This window comes from Cryptomeria japonica, chromosome 10 (genome assembly GCF_030272615.1).
Source record: "Cryptomeria japonica chromosome 10, Sugi_1.0, whole genome shotgun sequence".
Lineage (NCBI taxonomy): Eukaryota > Viridiplantae > Streptophyta > Pinopsida > Cupressales > Cupressaceae > Cryptomeria > Cryptomeria japonica.
This window is the reverse complement of record NC_081414.1, coordinates 300513046-300530222: the sequence shown is the minus strand read 5'-3', so window position 1 is coordinate 300530222 and position 17177 is coordinate 300513046.

The window sequence follows — 17177 nt, the reverse complement described above, 5'->3', positions numbered from 1 at the left end:
TCTAAAGAAGATTGGGCCATCTCTATAGGAAAATCCAGAGAAAAAAAGAGACATTGAGGAAAAAACTAAAGGAAAAAGGAGAAACCAACCCAAGGACCAAGAGGGATAGAAATATTCAAAATCACCCATAGAAAGGGTGAACCAAATGACACCCAGAGGACCACAACGAAGGGCTCCAAAAAAGAAAGATAAGGAGGATAACCCATATCAGAGAAAATGTTGCCATCCCCCACAAAGCACATAAGGTCCATAATCCTCAAAAAGAAGAGACCACCTTCCAAGAAATAGGGCTACACAACCAGGGCAACAACATCTCCCAAAATGATAGCAGAAGAAGCAAAAGAAACCCCAAACGTAGCCCACCTGCTTTGCCCATGAACCAAACCAGCCATCTGGAAGAAAATCAGGCCAAATAAGGGTATCTTTGCAAAAGGAAAGCATCCAAAAGTAGCCCCAATTGAGGAAAGAACAACTGCCCTAAAAATAGAAGAGGGACAAGCAAGAGAGCCCCTGCTAGCAAAGGAGAAAAATGGAGCACATAAAGGGAAGGGGGAAGACCTCACCACATCTCCCACAACCCTCAACCCAATCAGAAACTCTAACAACCCCTTTGCCAACAACATCCTCTTGAGTCCTAGACCAAGGCGCTCCCATCCAAATACTCCAACAGCATAATAGCCAAACCGCAGAGCGCAACCCAACATCGAAGTGCAACCTGAGGGAAATGATCCAACCATTATTGTCATCGTCCTCTTCATCATCTCCGCCTTCAAAATCTCTTGAAACCCTCACTCTTGCCTCACCTCCCACTCTCCTCATTTCAAATCCTCCTCAACTACTTTACTAGTGTTGGACTCATAATTGTTAACAAAATTCAAGTGATAACTTTCTTTTTTTTAAGGTGCATTTTTAGGTTATTCTTCCTCCTCTAAATGCTCATCTAGATCACCTACTTGTAAAGTTACCTCTTGAACCTCTAGTTCATTCTCAAATATAGTTTCATTTGTCTTTGGTAGAGACTATGCCTCCTTTTTCTCTTCATCTCTTGATTTCTTGAGGTAGTATAGGAATCGAATAGAATCTTGAAAAAGTATTGGTACAACGAATAGTGGAAGAAAATAATTACTTACGCATATCTCAAAATTATTGTGACTTAAAATATTTAGTGAAATTATTTAACTTGAATAATGTAATTGGTTCTCTTCTATAATTTTTGTTTAAGTGTTTTAACCTTCATATTGCCCTTGAGTAAGGCTTTCGTCTTAATCATCGCTTTAATGGTTCAGAATCTGTGTTGGCTCTAACGTTTTATTTTTATGGTGCACGGCTTATGAACAAATTATACACCCTGAGAAGTATGAAGCAGATGCTGGATACCATAAACTGGCTTTTTAAGGACTCCTTTATGTTCCCTTCCACACAACCTTTGAGATACAGAATGTTAAGGGTTCGAAGACAAGTGGCATATATTTAGCCTCATGAATCAACTATTATTTGTACATAAGAGATTAGTGTTCGTGTTAGTATCAATTATCACAATAAAAATTAGTGAGAAAATTAGGAATTCTTTGGTAGATAAGGTATGGTGTATAGATAACCCTTGTTGCATCTAAAACACTAACCATAGGAACACTCCTTTCAACTAGTAGAGCGTTAAGATGGAGTTACTCTCTCTCTTGAATTATTCTTTAACTACCCTTACTTGATCATAAGTGTTGTGTCAATGTCCTAAGTTGACATTTCCTGGTCTTAGAAGTTGATCTTATTTTTAGGGTTCAAGCAAGATAAATGTTTTAGAGCCAACACTTGCATAGATTTGAAATATTAAGCCTAAGACTTTGGGTAGGTATTTTTTGTTTCATTTCAAAAAAAATGTTGGTTCTCAACTCTTGAGATTAGCATGTTTGATTTTGTTGGTCAACATTTATGGTGCTAGAAGTAGGGCATAATATGATATTTTTTTCTCTTTTATTGGTTATGATGGGATTTTCCTATCTTTAGTGTAGTATTCTTGGCATTCTTAATGATATCAATGTTTTTCCTAGGGATATTGAGAGCCTACTTCTAAGAAATACATTAGAATTTTGTAAGATCATTTAAGTAGTTTGGGTATGATGAATGATTATGTTGCATGTAATGTGTTCGTTTCCACACTATTTGATGAATCCTTTTCGTAGTAAATATTTTCACCTTCTCAATTCATTCATGGAAATAGCTAAGAGATATTATGTTATATCAATTTGTTAGATTCATTCATTTCTAAGTGGATTTTGAGTAATTTACATGCACCAAAAGAATGTGGTTATTTATAATTTTAAAAATATTAAATAAACCTATTTTCTCATTTTTAATTCTTAATGCCATTGCTTTGTGTCTTTTTCTCAATTCTTTTGATTGTTTGACTATAGAGTTCATTACAATGTCGCTCCCAAAGTGAAAAAATTAGAATGCACCTTTAAAGAGGAAATTTCTCTTGGTTAACATCTCATGCCTCAATTATGTAAATCTGCATACTCCATGATTATTAATTTAAAGATTATAGGGCTTGTTCCAATTTCATGACTCCTTTAGTTTATCAAAATTTTAATTTGAGTTATATATATTAATCTTTCAAAGCAAGTGAAACTCCACCCATAATTTTCTAAAAAATTCAATAGCACCTCAAAATTGGCATGTGGTCAATGGTCAAAGACCATCCACTAGTACTCCCAAAAATGTACCACAATCCATGCATTCCTACACCACCTAATTGGAATTATTATTATTTTTTGTTTGGAGGTATAGTTTGATTTATGAAAGGGTAAATAAAGTATTGGGTTATAGTTTCTTTGGTAATATGTAAATCCAAGATCTATCTATACAATAATTCATCAACATAGAATTGTCATGTCTCCCCTCTCTTTAAAGGTAGAGTATATCTAGATTGTCTTCAATTGATGTAGCTAAGTTAACAATGCTTTGCATTAAAGTTGTAGGGAATGATACATGCGGAAGCATATTAATAAAATTCTGCATTAAATAAATATTTATTGGAGCACGTTTATGTTATCATTTATAGTTGCTCACAAGGGAGCCTTATTAGGTGGAGGTGTGTGGGGTTTCATTGAGGGGGAATTCATGTGAGTTATTTTCTAGTGGTGGTTGAATTTTTAATATAAAATGTCCTAATAAAACTTCATACTAAAGTATTTTGTGTATAGAAATGTAACGTGAATCACCTACATTTATAATAATAATAAAATAAATAAATAATTACATGTACATTTCAATGTATGAAATAGAGGAATGGAGGTACATTCCTAAATAGTGATCCTATCATGGGCCATGTAAACTAGTAGGAGATATAAAGAACTCTAGATCAATAGTTTAAACCTAGAGTGACCTATATGGTAGATCAATAGAAAGGGAAAATGAGAGGGATATCTCAATCAAGTAGAACGAATATTATTTTTTGATGGATTTATTGCCTTCAAGATTTTATTTTGGTTTGGTGGATGAGAGAAATATAATTTTACTTACATGAATTTTCTAAAAAAGCTTTTTACCTTTTTTTTTTTAAGGGAGATGTGTCAAACCTATGCAACTAGAAAGATGCAAGTGCTTATCACTAAATTATAGACCAAGAAAGTATGGACATCATGAACAAAAATAATGGTATATGATATGTGCTTCTTTTAAAATTCAACGTTCGACGAGGAAAGTAAGGGGTGATTTTCATATAAGTTTATGTAAGTCACTAATGAGATTAAATATCATGACATCTATCTGTGATATTTGAAAGGAAAATTTTAATGAAAAAAAATTATAAACAATTTTCTTAAAACTCAAGGTTGATTATAAATTTAGGCCCTAAAAGAATAAGAAAAAGTTGTGTTATTACAATGGATATGAGTAGATACTCTAATTTTTGTTGGGTATGATTTAATTTTTTTTTTCGAAAGGATTCTTCAATGTCAAGCAATTTTTATTTGACATGGTTGTCAAATGAGTCAACTAATACTTTTCTCTTCTCTCATTGCCATTTCACTCCACATGGCTGCAATTTCAATCACCTCACTTATAAAGAGGAGAACTATTCTCTCAAATTTTTTCACTTAACTTTTTGATGTTCATGAAGAGGTGAAATTTTTTGGTGTTTGGATCACCCTCCTTTGGCAATTTCATTGTAGACTTTTGTATCCAATAAATCTCTTCAATACTAATAATGGTGTTCATACCATCAAGATAGTCTCCTTACATCTATTTTAGTTTCTAAGTCAACACAACAACATCTCCTTCTCATTTTTCTCAATTTTTCGTTTCCACCTTCTACTCTAAAAAATGTCAAGATATACAAATTTATTACAAAGTGTCACCTTGTCTTTAATATCTTGTATCATCCTTTAACAATGTTTATAGCACAGGATAATCTGTGGATCTGGAGAAATAAATTTCAGGCTTTGATTCCAACTGGGAATAGGACGGAGTTTGAGAACACAGAGCAAGAATACAACATCTCCAAAGTTTCATTACCAGACCACTTCCTTTTACCTCAACTATTGCATCTCCGGGAAAGAGCAATTATTGCTAATTTTTGGAACTTTACTCCCTCATTTCCAGTTTTATCCTCTTGGGTAAAGAAAAATTGAAAAGGGCTTAAAGATATTTTTTATATTGATAATGGGTCTAACTTCTTATATCCCGACCGTAGGTCGAAGGGACTATCAGTGGGATGGGAATTGGTGCTTGAGGACATGGTGACGCAGGATCATCAATTTGCATGGGGGTTGGCTATGCTGGCTCATTTATATAGGGATTTGCACGAGGTAGTGTACTTGGATTATAGCAGTTTATTAGCTGGAGTGACACTACTGCAGGTATGGGCATGGGAGCATATCCCCATAGCTAGGCAACTGACAGATAGAGATAGGCTTGTTGGATGCGAGTACGCATATGGGTACAGAGGGATAGTTGTCCAACGTAAGCTGGGCAAACTAGAGCATTAGAGGAGAGTGCTGGATGACATTGATACGGTCATCTGGCAACCATATACAGGTTGCAAGGTATGGGCCGAGGATGGGATGGAGATGCCTCATGTTTTCATGTCCAGGTATCTGATAGGGCGGACACCCTTTGTGATAGAGAAGTTTTTGCATAGCCGGGTGTTGCGGCAGTATGGTTGACAATAGAGGATTCCACAAGGAGCATGCTTTTATGCTTGATGGAGACAAGATATCCTAGACTAGGGGCCTACGATAGATAGTGCGGTGATAGTAGAGGATTTCTTTCACTTAGCCAACTAGATTTGGGATTATGCCCTTGAGATAGTGGATGCAGGGATGACTGACGAGTTTCCTGCCCTCTTTGTAGTGTGTGTAGTGGCTAGGATATCTGATCTAGCTCAAATGATTTCAGCTTTTGATGATGACGAGGAGGTAGATGAGGGAGGTGGTGATGGAGGAGGAGGGGATGGTGGAGATGGTGGAGGAGGTGGCCAAGGTCGGTTAGGAGTTACAGGGAGATTGGAGTTGGGGAAGAGAGGAGATAGGGGTGGAGATAGGGGGATGTGGAGAGAGAGAGTTGTGCAGTGGGTGGCAGTGGATAAAGGGAGAGGAGGTTTGGCGATCAGAGCTGGAGGAGAGGAGCAGGTTGGGGAGGTGATAGCGATGGTGGGAGGGTATGAGGATGTGCGACGATCGGCCCAGAGGAGGAGGTCATATGTTTTACCTCCACTAGCACCAAGGACAAGTAGAGGTACAGAGGGTACCCCTTCATAGGTACCCCTACAGATGTGGATTTTGATACATGTGGAGGATGCATAGATTAGATTGCTGCAGTTGTCAGTGCAGCATTTACAGACATAGTTGTTGGCACATCAGCATCAGATTACACAGCTAACCACAAAGTGGGATACTACTTTGGAGCGGTTGGGTCAAGCCGAGGCTTGAGCAGAGGCATTGGAGAGAGCGGCAGTAGGTTGCCCGATGAGAGACACCTTGAGAGAGTTGGCTTTGAGGGCCAAGGAGGCGGAGTACTATAGGAGACATTATGAGGATGCGGTGCCCAGGGAGCGCCGAGTGCAGAGTTTTACATAGTCAAGATCTAGTCGATCGCGAGAGACTAGGTCGAGGACAGAGTAGAGGTGTGACAGGGCCTTCTAGACAGGATCCACCTAGAGATCTAGGTGCTAGGACATCTATAGCGAGACCGTCTCCCTCAGGAGATAGTCATACGTGAGAGACGTTGTCTCCATTATAGTTTGATCATTGTATTGTACGTGGCACAAACATGACATATTTTATATATTGATCATTTGTCGAGATATATATATATATATATATATATATATATATATATATATATATATATATATATATATATATATGACACCATTTTCTTTGATCTTCATGTGATGTATGATGGATGATGCTTTCCATATGTTGTTGTTTATTCTATGATGATGCAATGCTTAGATAGATGCATGTGATGTGATATTTGATGAATATGATATGATAATGCATGATGTTGTGAGATGTATCTTGAAAATGGGATGTATGATATGATATGTTGTGAGATGTATTGTGAAAATGAGATGTATGATATGATATGCTATGAGATATTTCTTGAAAATGAGATGTATGATATGATATGCTATGAGATGTTTCTTGAAAATGAGATGTATGATATGATATGATGTGCAACTAATTGTAAAATGATATGCAACTAATTGTTTTTGAGCATTCTCATTCTCTATTTGTCATCCCTATATAGCCACATGTTGTTTGCTTTCTATATATGTATCATCATTAAGCATTGATTTGTTTTGGGATATGTTGGAAATTTATACAAGCATAATGGTATAATTGAACCATAATGACTTGAGAAAAATTTACATGATGTTTGATTTTGCAAGATAGCACAAGCGTCAAGGTATAATGTAACCAGGATGACCTGAGTGCGGCTTGCATAGAAACAGACAAGATTAGACCATTTGTATGCGTAAAGTGGATTCATCTTTCTCAGTGATGTGAATCATGTCTCGAGATAGATATTTACACAGTACAGAGGATCGCCTCACAGACAAAAAACTAAGAAAATATTGGAGTCCCCACGACATTCTCTAGCTTTGAAGCATTGTGGAGAAAATATACAGGATCCAACAACTCAAAATGTTCAAGTGCAAACATAGTCAAAACTTTATACAAAATGCAACATTTGACACTTCAAAAAATCATCCATCATGTTTTGTGAATCTTGTTTAAGTGATCAATGTTTTTTTTTTTGTGATTGTGTGAGTTTTGTTTGTTGGATATGATGTTTTAGTTTGTTTCTAGTTTTGACGGCTTGAATGTGCTGCAAGTTTTGACGAATATTGCCCCTAGTTAAGTGTACCTCTTGATGTGGATATGTATAGTGATTACCAAGCCATGGTGAGATGTGGTGAGGGAATATGCGGATAAACCAAGATAGTGACTATGCTAAGTATGTCTTGAATGGATTTTGTGATAAAAATGTTGGTCAATGGCCGATAGTGTTGTACTATGGATATAATGGTATGGATATATATAGAGGAGCTATCATCTCACAAATAGCGCCTGTTGCCAGGTTTTCACTAGTTGCTTTTATTGTACCTTTTTATTTGCTTTTTCTTGATTTTTTGATATTTTTGATTTTTTGACTTTTCCGTGCATTAGACCCCTCAAGTGTAATATTTCTTCAGATGGATGCTGTTAGTTGGTTTTTTGAGCACATCTCCTTTTGATGTTGTTAGCTAATAAGCACCTGATCCATAAGCTGATATGATGACATAAGGACCTAACTAGTTAGGTTCAAATTTTCCTTTCTTTTCTCGATCTTGCTGATTTTTAGGATTTCCCTTGAGTACTAGGTCACCAACTTAAAAAATTTGAGGAGTGACCTTGTGGTTGTAGCTTCTGCACATGCGTTGCTGATATGTTTTGAGATGAGTGTAGGCACACTGGCATCTTTCATCTAGCAGTTCAAGTTCTTGTAGTCGGTTAACTCGATACTCTTCATCTGGAATTGAGCCTTTCAGAGAGACTCTGAGAGATGGAATTTCTACCTCCAGGGGTAAAATAGCTTCTGATCCATATACCAATGAATATGGTGTAGCTCCCGTAGGTATGTGCATGTTAGTTCTGTATGCCCAAAGTGCTGGATTGAGTTGGATATGCTAATCTTTGCCTGCATCATTCATTGTTTTCTTTAAGATTTTCAATATTGTTTTGTTGGATGCTTCTGCTTGACCATTCCCCTGTGGTACCTAGTAAGGTGTAGAAAAAAGATGTTGGATTTTGAACTTTTCACATAGTTCTTGTACATATTGGTTCTTGAAAGGTCATCCATTATCTATGATGATGGAACTCAGAATGTCATATCTGCAGATTAGATAATTAAGGATAAAAGAGGCAATTTTTTTCCCAGTCACTATGGTCATGGGGACTGCTTCAATCCATTTGGTAAAGTATTCTTTTGTAGTTATAATGAACTTGTGTCCATTTGAAGATGAAGGATGATTTTTGCCAACTAAATCTAGTCCCCACTAACAAAAGGGCTAGGATGTTGTGAATGGTTGCAGTTCTTGTGCTGGTGCATGTATCAGATTGCCATGGATTTGGCATTTAGGACACTTCTTTGAAAAGTGATAAGAGTCTTTTTCCATTGTCGACCAATAATAGCCCATTCTGAGAAGCTTTTTAGTAAGAGTAGTACCACTTGAATGTGTGCCATAGATACCTTCGTGAAGCTCGTATAAAGTGGAGTCAGATTCATTATGATCAAGGCAACGAAGAAGAGTACCATCTAGCCCTCAATAGTAAAAAGTATCACCAGTAAGAGTATAACGGACGACTTGTTGGATAAAGTTACATTTTTGGTTTCGGGGCAATTCAATGGGTAGGATATTGTCCTTAAGATATTCATATATCAGTCCCTATAATGGAGAGTCAGAACCGATCAAGGCATAGATAACATTGGATTCAGAGTGGTCATAGGCTAGGGAGAATAGTTGCTCTACCAGAAACTCGTAATGACTCTGTTGCTCAGGGATTTGTAGTAGTGAAGCAATAGTAGCCATTGCATCGACTGCTTTGTTATCCAACCTTGGTATTTGTTCGAAGGTGATGTGTATAAAATATTGCTTGAATTCATCCACCATTCATTTGTATGGTTGCAACTTTTCATCCTTTGTCTGATAGTCATTGTTGATTTGATTGACAACTAGTTGTGAATCCCCATAGACTTTGAGTTCTGTGATTTTGAATTCTACAACTATTTTGATGCCTATAACCAGTGCCTCATATTTAGCAATGTTATTTGTGCATGGAAACATAAGCCGATATGATCTTGGTATAGTGTGTCTTTCAGGGGTGATGAACAGAATGCCAACACTTGAGCCATGTTGTGTGTAGGATCCATCAAAATATAAGGTCCATTGTTGTGTGGAAATAGAAAGAACGTCCCTGTCTGGAAATTTGATTTGCATAGTTTGTTTTCCAAGTAGTGGTGCTTCTGCCAGTTGATCTGCAATTGCTTGCCCTTTGATAGCTCTTCACTCTGTGTAGTGGATATCAAATTCACTGAGGATCATGACCCATTTAGCCAATCTGCCTATAAGAGCTTCTTTATTGAGTAGATATTTGTGAGGATCAATTTTTGCAACTAGCTTAATTGTGTGCGCTACAATATAATGTCAGAACTTTTGAGAAGCAAATACTACTGTTAGACAAGCCTTCTCAATGAATGTATAGTTGAGTTCATATCCATTCAATGTCCTATTGATGTAGTATATAGCTTGTTCCTTGCCTTGTTGATCTTCTTGTGCTAACAATGCCCCCAGTGATATATCTGTTGTTGAAATGTAGAGAATGAGCGGCTTCCTTGCTATTGGTGGTACTATAACTGGTGGGTTCATTAGATACTGTTTGATTTGATAAAAAGATTCTGCACATTTGGCTTCCCATCTGAATGGTACATTTTTATGTAGCAAATGATAGAATTGGAGACTTTTATCTACTAGTTGAGCGATGAATCACCTTATTGATTGGATTCATCCTTGTAGAGATCTGAGCTAACTGATGTTCGTTGGTGGTGGCATCTCCATAATGGCTTGTACCTTTGCTGGATCCATTTCAATACCTTTAGCTGAAACTATGTAGCCTAGTAACTTGCCTGATGTAACCCCAAAGACACACTTCTTAGGATTGAGCCTGACATGGAATTTTTCCAATCTATCAAAAATCTTTTCTAAGATACTTAGATGTTCTGCTCGGGTGAAGGATTTAGCTAGTAAATCATCGACATAGTCTTCCATGAAGGTATGCATCATGTCATGAAAGATTATTGTCATTGCTCATTGATAAGTTTCTCCTACATTCTTTAAGCCAAAAGGCATGACATTCCAACAGTACATTCCCCAAGGACAAGTAAATGTTGTTCTATCTTGATCCTCTGGGGCTATCTTTATTTGATTATAGCTTGAAAAACCATCCATTAGTGATAGCATTGCATGGCCTACTGTGAGGTCTACAATTATGTCGATACTGGGTAAAGGAAAGTTGTCCTTTGGATAGGCTTTGTTGACATCTCTAAAATCAGTGCATATTCTGATACTGCAATCTAGTTTTGATATTGGTACAATGTTGGAGATCCATTCAGCATAGTTGATGGGTCAGAAAAATTCGACATCTAATAGTTTCTTTAGTTAAGCTTTGACCATGAGTTCTACCTATGGATTCATCTTTCTCAGTTTTTGCTTGACTAGTTTAGCTCCTTGAGCAATGGATAAATGATGCATGATTAATTGTGGATCAATCCCAGGCATATCTACATATGACCAAGCAAAGTTGATTTGCTTTTCTTCAAAAAAATTGATAAAGTCTGATCTTTCTTCCTCTATTAGAGATTTTGCAAGGTGTATAGTTTTGGCTGCTTTTGTAGTACCAATGTTGATTGATTGAGTGGGATCAATCAATATGGGTGATCGCTCATGGTAATGCTCTGGAAGAGTGTCAATTCTCCCATCTTTAGGTGCCTTAAAAAGGTTTTCACCCTCATAAGCATCCTTTATTTTTACTTTTTTGTGATCCATTGCTACCATTGACTGGTTTTCAGGAATAGATCCTTTATTTGATTCATTTTTGCAACTGAGAGACTTGGCACTCCCTAGATTGTAGACGTCATTACTTTGTTTATTAGTAGAGTTTGTTTTTGGGTTAACAGTACATAAGTAATGGATAATGGATTCTTCATTTGGGAAAATTGGTATATCATGAATTTTAGGTTCGTTCTAGTCTATGAGATTAGGAAAGACAAGTGTTAAGGAATCATTTGGTGGATCAAATTCTACTGCTGTAAGTGTCATGATTGAGGTATCTTCATGATTAGACTGGGTGTTAAAGAAGTTAAGGATTTCATCGAGGTCTTCGATGGTATCATCTTCCGTATAGACTTGTTCTTAATGACATTGCTCATTTTCCTTGGCGTCAGATATTTTGTGGACCAAATTTAAGTGGTCTATATTCTGTGTTGCGTGCTTCTTGAGAAATGGGTGTATGACTGTCTTTCACACAAATATCTTCAGTAGCATTAGAACAACTACCCCATTAATATTCATTGGAATCAGTTTCAAAGGTAGTATCCCAGATTCTATCAAAGTTGTGGACTGGTATGTTGTAAGGTGAGAACATGTCTTTGATGATTGATACAAGTTTGATAGTTTTCTCGGACTTTGTGTCAGATCTTGCTTCTACTCTTTGTATTTGTTCATATACTGTCCCTCCTTGGGGAGGAATGATGCTAGCAGGAGGTGATTCTGCTTTGTTGGATATTGGTTCTTGAACATGATGTACTTCTATAGATGTTGGCTTCTTTTGATTGATGGGCTTCGCTTGATGTTGCTTCCTTTCTTGATGTTCGCATTCCTTACGTATTTTCTATACTGACTCAAATAGTGCCTCCTGCCAGGATTCTTCTTTGTACTTCTTCTTTGCTTTCCACTTTGGTTTTTGATATTTGTGTGGTGTCCTTCTTGGTAGTAGAGTGAGTTCAAAGCCCAATCTTTTTTTGTCTTTATTGAACTATGAATGAGGATCTATTGGTTCTGTGATGCCTTCCTTATGTTTTTTGATAGGTTTTTTGCCATTATATCCCATTTGTTGCATGATTAAGTAGCCTTTTCCATATAGGTGTATCGGTATAACCACTTCCATAGAAGCTGCTCTGTTATCTTCTTCTTCATCCATGTATAACTAGCTAAAGATGTCCTTTTCCTCTGATTCATTGTCTAGAGTGCCGAGCTGGATGAATGTGCCATCAAACTTGGTGATGGGCTGAGTTGCTTGATGTGTTGATGTTGTAGGTAATCCATTAGATTTAGGTGATGTTGGTAACTTGGCTAAACACATGGGTTCCAAAGAGTATTCTCCCATGCCCTGCTCTTTGATTTTTAGTTTTTGCTTGAAATCTCTAGACTTTTCCTACTAAAGATCGGGTGCTAAGGAATTTTGTTTTTCTCTATTATGCAGAACCAAGTTGTCTTGGGCTTCCCCCATTGCATTACAATATGGAAATGGATTGTGATCAGCTAATATAGAAACCTCCTACCCATTGTAGAGAAATTTTACACACTGGTGATATGTAGAAGGCACTGCTTGCATTTCATGTATCCAGGGTTGACCTAATAAGATATTGTATGTGAGATCTATTTCTAAGACCTAGCACATAGTATCCTTTTGTATCAGTCCTACCTGAATAGGAAACATCACAGTTCCTTTAGATGATGTTTCTTCATCATCATATGCCTTTATAGTAATATTTTTGCGTGGATCAATAGACTCTTCAGAGAAGCCTAATGCATGAATAAGTTTTATGGTACAAATATTAATTCCAGCTCCTCCATCTATCAATACTCATTTAACTCGGTGTTTATAGATCATGACTTCAATATGGAGCGGAGTATTATGTGGATGAATTAATGAGATATTATCATTCTCAGAAAAAGTGAGGTTATATATGAGCCACCATGGTTTAGAATTTGTCAGCATCCAGATCTTGAGGTACATTTGTTTCCAGTAGCACTTGTTCCAAGATGTCTTTGTGTTTTGGTGAAAGTTTTAGTAACTCAAGTATAGATATTTGAGCAGGAATTTTATGTAGTTGACTAACTAGATCATATTGACTTTTGGGTACGATGTTTGTTGTTGACATATGGCCCTTTAAGACATATTTTTGAGCTCTGGTTGTTACATTGACGGATTGATGTTCACGCCTGTCTTTGATTGTGATAACATTGACTTGATTGTCCTCAGCTGATATGTGATTGAAGGTGTTATTATAGATGTGATTCATATGAGCTCCACTTGTATCGTTTGAGGTTGAAGTTCTATCCTTGTTGTAGTTTGGAAGAGGATTCTTAAAGGCTCCATGGTCACCGTTTGCCTTGAGACCATCAACTGTTAAATCACCTCTATCAATCATGTCCTGAACAATGTTTTTTAGTCTCATGCAATCATTTGTTTGATGACCTTTGTTTCGATGAAAATCACAAAAGTGCAAGTCATTCCACCAAGGTGGTTTGATTTGTGGTTCAAAGTTTTTGATTGCTGGTAAGGAGATAATTTTGTTTGCCAGGATTTCTCTGAATGCTGATTCCAGTGATTGTCCCAATGGTGTGTAGACGCATTTTTGAAAATTGTTGGTGTTACCTCATGAATTGTTATTAGGCCCTCGATTTGTGTTATTGTTTTGAGCATTGTTGGTTTTGTTTACATTATTGGTGTTGGGTTGACCTTGATTTATATTCAGTGCGTAAGTGTTAGTGTCTGGGTTAGCACCTTTGGGATTATTTGTAGCTTGAGGATTCCCTGATAATGCGAGCACAGGCTGCTTAGATTTTGGATCATTAGATTCATTGCCTCCTTCATTTCCATTGTTTTGTTTCTGGTCTAGAATCTAGATTTGTCTAAGTTGTTGTTGTTTTGATTGTTGTAGTTTGATGAACTTGTTCCTTCTTTGAAGAATTTTAGTGTTCCTTTCTTGACACATGCTTCTTCCACTTGAATGCCATTCTCAATCAATTTAGCAAAAGATGGTATGCATTGGAGCTTGAGTCTGTAACTCATCTCACTATTTAAGTTGTTGATAAAAATTTCCATTTTTTCCTTTTTAGGGATATCCCGAGGATATCTTGAAACCATATGTCGCGAACATTGAAGAAAAACCATGAATGTTTTGTTGTTTTTTCTGTTTGGTGTTATAGACATCTAGCATGGTGTTAGCATGTTGAATGTTATAGGAATATTGAGTTATGAATTTGTTGACTATTTGATTGAATGATCTGACAAGAGGTGTGATTTTGGATAACCATTCTATTGTTTGCCCTCCCAAGCTTCTTGGGAATAACCTCATTAAATAGGTATCATCATGAGCAAATTCAAGACTCGTTGTACAAAATTCTTGAACATGATCACGAGGATCTCTTTTTCCATCATACTTGTCAAATTTGGGAATGTCTGAGTTTGGAGGAAAAGGTATCATGTTCAATCTTCTGTCAAATAGATAAGGACAAATTTCATTTAAGGAATACCGTACTGTTGTCCCTTGTTGCATGTCTTGCATTTGTCTTTGTAACATTTGCATTTGTTGAGTAAGTGCAATCAAAGGTGCATTATTTTGCCAAGGGAAGAATTTTTCCCTTGTATTAGTTCTCAGTTGAAAAGGTGTGTTGAATGGTATGTTTTTCTCTGAGATGTTTTGCTCGGGTATATTCAGTTCTAGTATATTTTGTTCAGGTATGTTTTGTTTAGGGTCACAGGTTTCTTCTTCTCGTTGTCGTTATTGATATTCATAATGTTGAGATTTTGTTCCAAAAATGTTTGTGTCTAAATCTTCTGAAAGTTTAACTCCTTTACTTGTGAGCATGAGTAAATATTTTTCTTTGTCATTTTCCATGAGTCTTTCCATAAGCTTTTGAAAGGAAGCACTTTCTTGACATTCTTGAAGGAGCTCGTCAGTAATTTCAGGGTCCTCTAGATGTGGACCTTCAAAAGGATTAGATAACCCTCGATTCATGCTTGATTCTGGTGGTGTTTCACTTTGTTTGTTTCGTTGAGAGCTAGTAACAATAGGCATCTAGTAGAAACTTTCTGTGATAAAGGGGATAAAATCCTCTTTGATGTGTTGCTCGGGGGTTGATGGTTCAAATCAGGGTATGTTGTAAGTGATGCACTGGTCGGGAAAGAATGCAGGATTGATCTTTCCTCCATGATTGATTTGTTGACTGAATGTGGACTTTTGGCAGAATGCTTTACTTCTCAAAGGTTCTTTGTCAAATTTGTTGGATTTATCTTGAAGATATAATCATATATGATGAAGGAATGTTCTATGAGATTTGAAGAGTTGACGATTGATGTATAAAAATTTATTTATTTTTGCAAGTTTCGAAGAACTCAGTTGTTGTTTCTTCAACTTAGTGTTATAATAAATATTCTTTCTTCTCAAAATATGAGGATTAGTCATGCACAAGCAATCAATGGTTTCCTTTTGAGTTGTTTTGGATTCAGTTGAGCTTGTTTTGGAAATTCAAGTTTTACTTTATCAAAGTGAAGGTTTAGATGCCCCCTCACAACAAAGTGTGTCAAATGATATGGAATAGAGCTTTCCCGATATGAAAACTCAATTTGTCAACTTGGAGTTTTAAAACAAGTGTGTTTTTGGGATAGAAATCCGCTTGATTGAAATGACCTATTTTCCACTTGTGATTGATATTTCTTGATTTTGATAGGATAGATATGTTTATCGTGCGACTAGTTTCACATTTTGGACAACTTTGTTTGATGAGAAACTTGTTTTGGAAATAGCTTTTGATACTCTTTTCTTGGGTTTTTTGATTGATGAAGGTTAGGTTGATGAAGAAAAATTCTTGGGAATGTTTTAAAAAATGACCTCTTTTTTGCCCCCTATTTTTGTGATTTTAACGATGCGCTAAAATAGAGATTTTATGCGCTAAAAAAAGTTCTCAACGCGCTAGCAAAAAGACTCCACGTGTTATGATGCCCCCTTCTACGCACTAATTGGTTTTACTGGTTAAATCTGTTTCAACTTCGGTTTCAAAAGATCACGCACTAATATGATTCGCCAACACGCTATTGTTTATACTCAATGCGCTAAAGGTTGACTTCCACGTGCTGAACTGATGCTTCAACGTGCTACACTATTTTCAAGATGCGCTATCTGCAACTGTTGGTTTTAGATTTTGGTGAAGCGCTACTATTAATACTTTACATGCTAAAGATAAGGTTTGATGTGCTAAAGTATGGTTGCCACGCGCTAAGATGTTTCTCTTATGCACTAAACTGCCCTGACTTGATTGTTTTTTGCAATTTTTAGAACTTTGTTTTGAGTTTTTAGTGATGATAGATGATTTTCTGAAGTAACAAATGAAGACACAGCACCAAAGAAGTAACCATTTTTACTTAATCTAAATACTAAGTGTATGTTCTGCGAGGATGTGTTCAAATCCCCAATGTTTTAACAGGTTTGGATACAAAGAATACACTTAAAAAATACTCTTTATTCAATGGTCATAAGTAATACCATAGCCCACTAGTCTCGATACTCCATCAGCTCAAACAACCGTGTCACCCCCTAGAGGGTGCCTGGTTTTTTGCCTTTTGCCAAAAATTAACTCAAAGTGAATTGCTTCACAATTGAGTAGTTATCTTGGGAGATATATGGTGAGCGATCTTGGGGGTGGATTCTTCACCACCCTTGCACTATGATATTACAAATGTCTAGTTACTAACTCGGCTCAAAGTTTCTATACTAAGGTTCATAATCAAGCTTCTTGTTCAGGCGTCAGTGATAAACTCCCTTAGGAGGCTTCCCAACTTTTAGAACAAAGGCTTTACATATCTCAAGGATACTGGGGGAAGCTAATCGCTGTGCGTAACCATTGAAAAGGACTTTCGTCACTTTCCACATTTGATTATAGTGGGTTGGAACACTTGGCTTCAAAGTTGTTTCCCACTTAGGTCGTTCCCTTCACACTGGACAAAAATGGCTTTAAGAGTTTTTCAACCCCTCGGGAAGGCAGACTTGCTAAAGGATTTAATGCAATAAACACAGAAACCATAAGAGTGGTCTTGATTTTTTATCACCCAGTTAAGGGGAGAGCATAT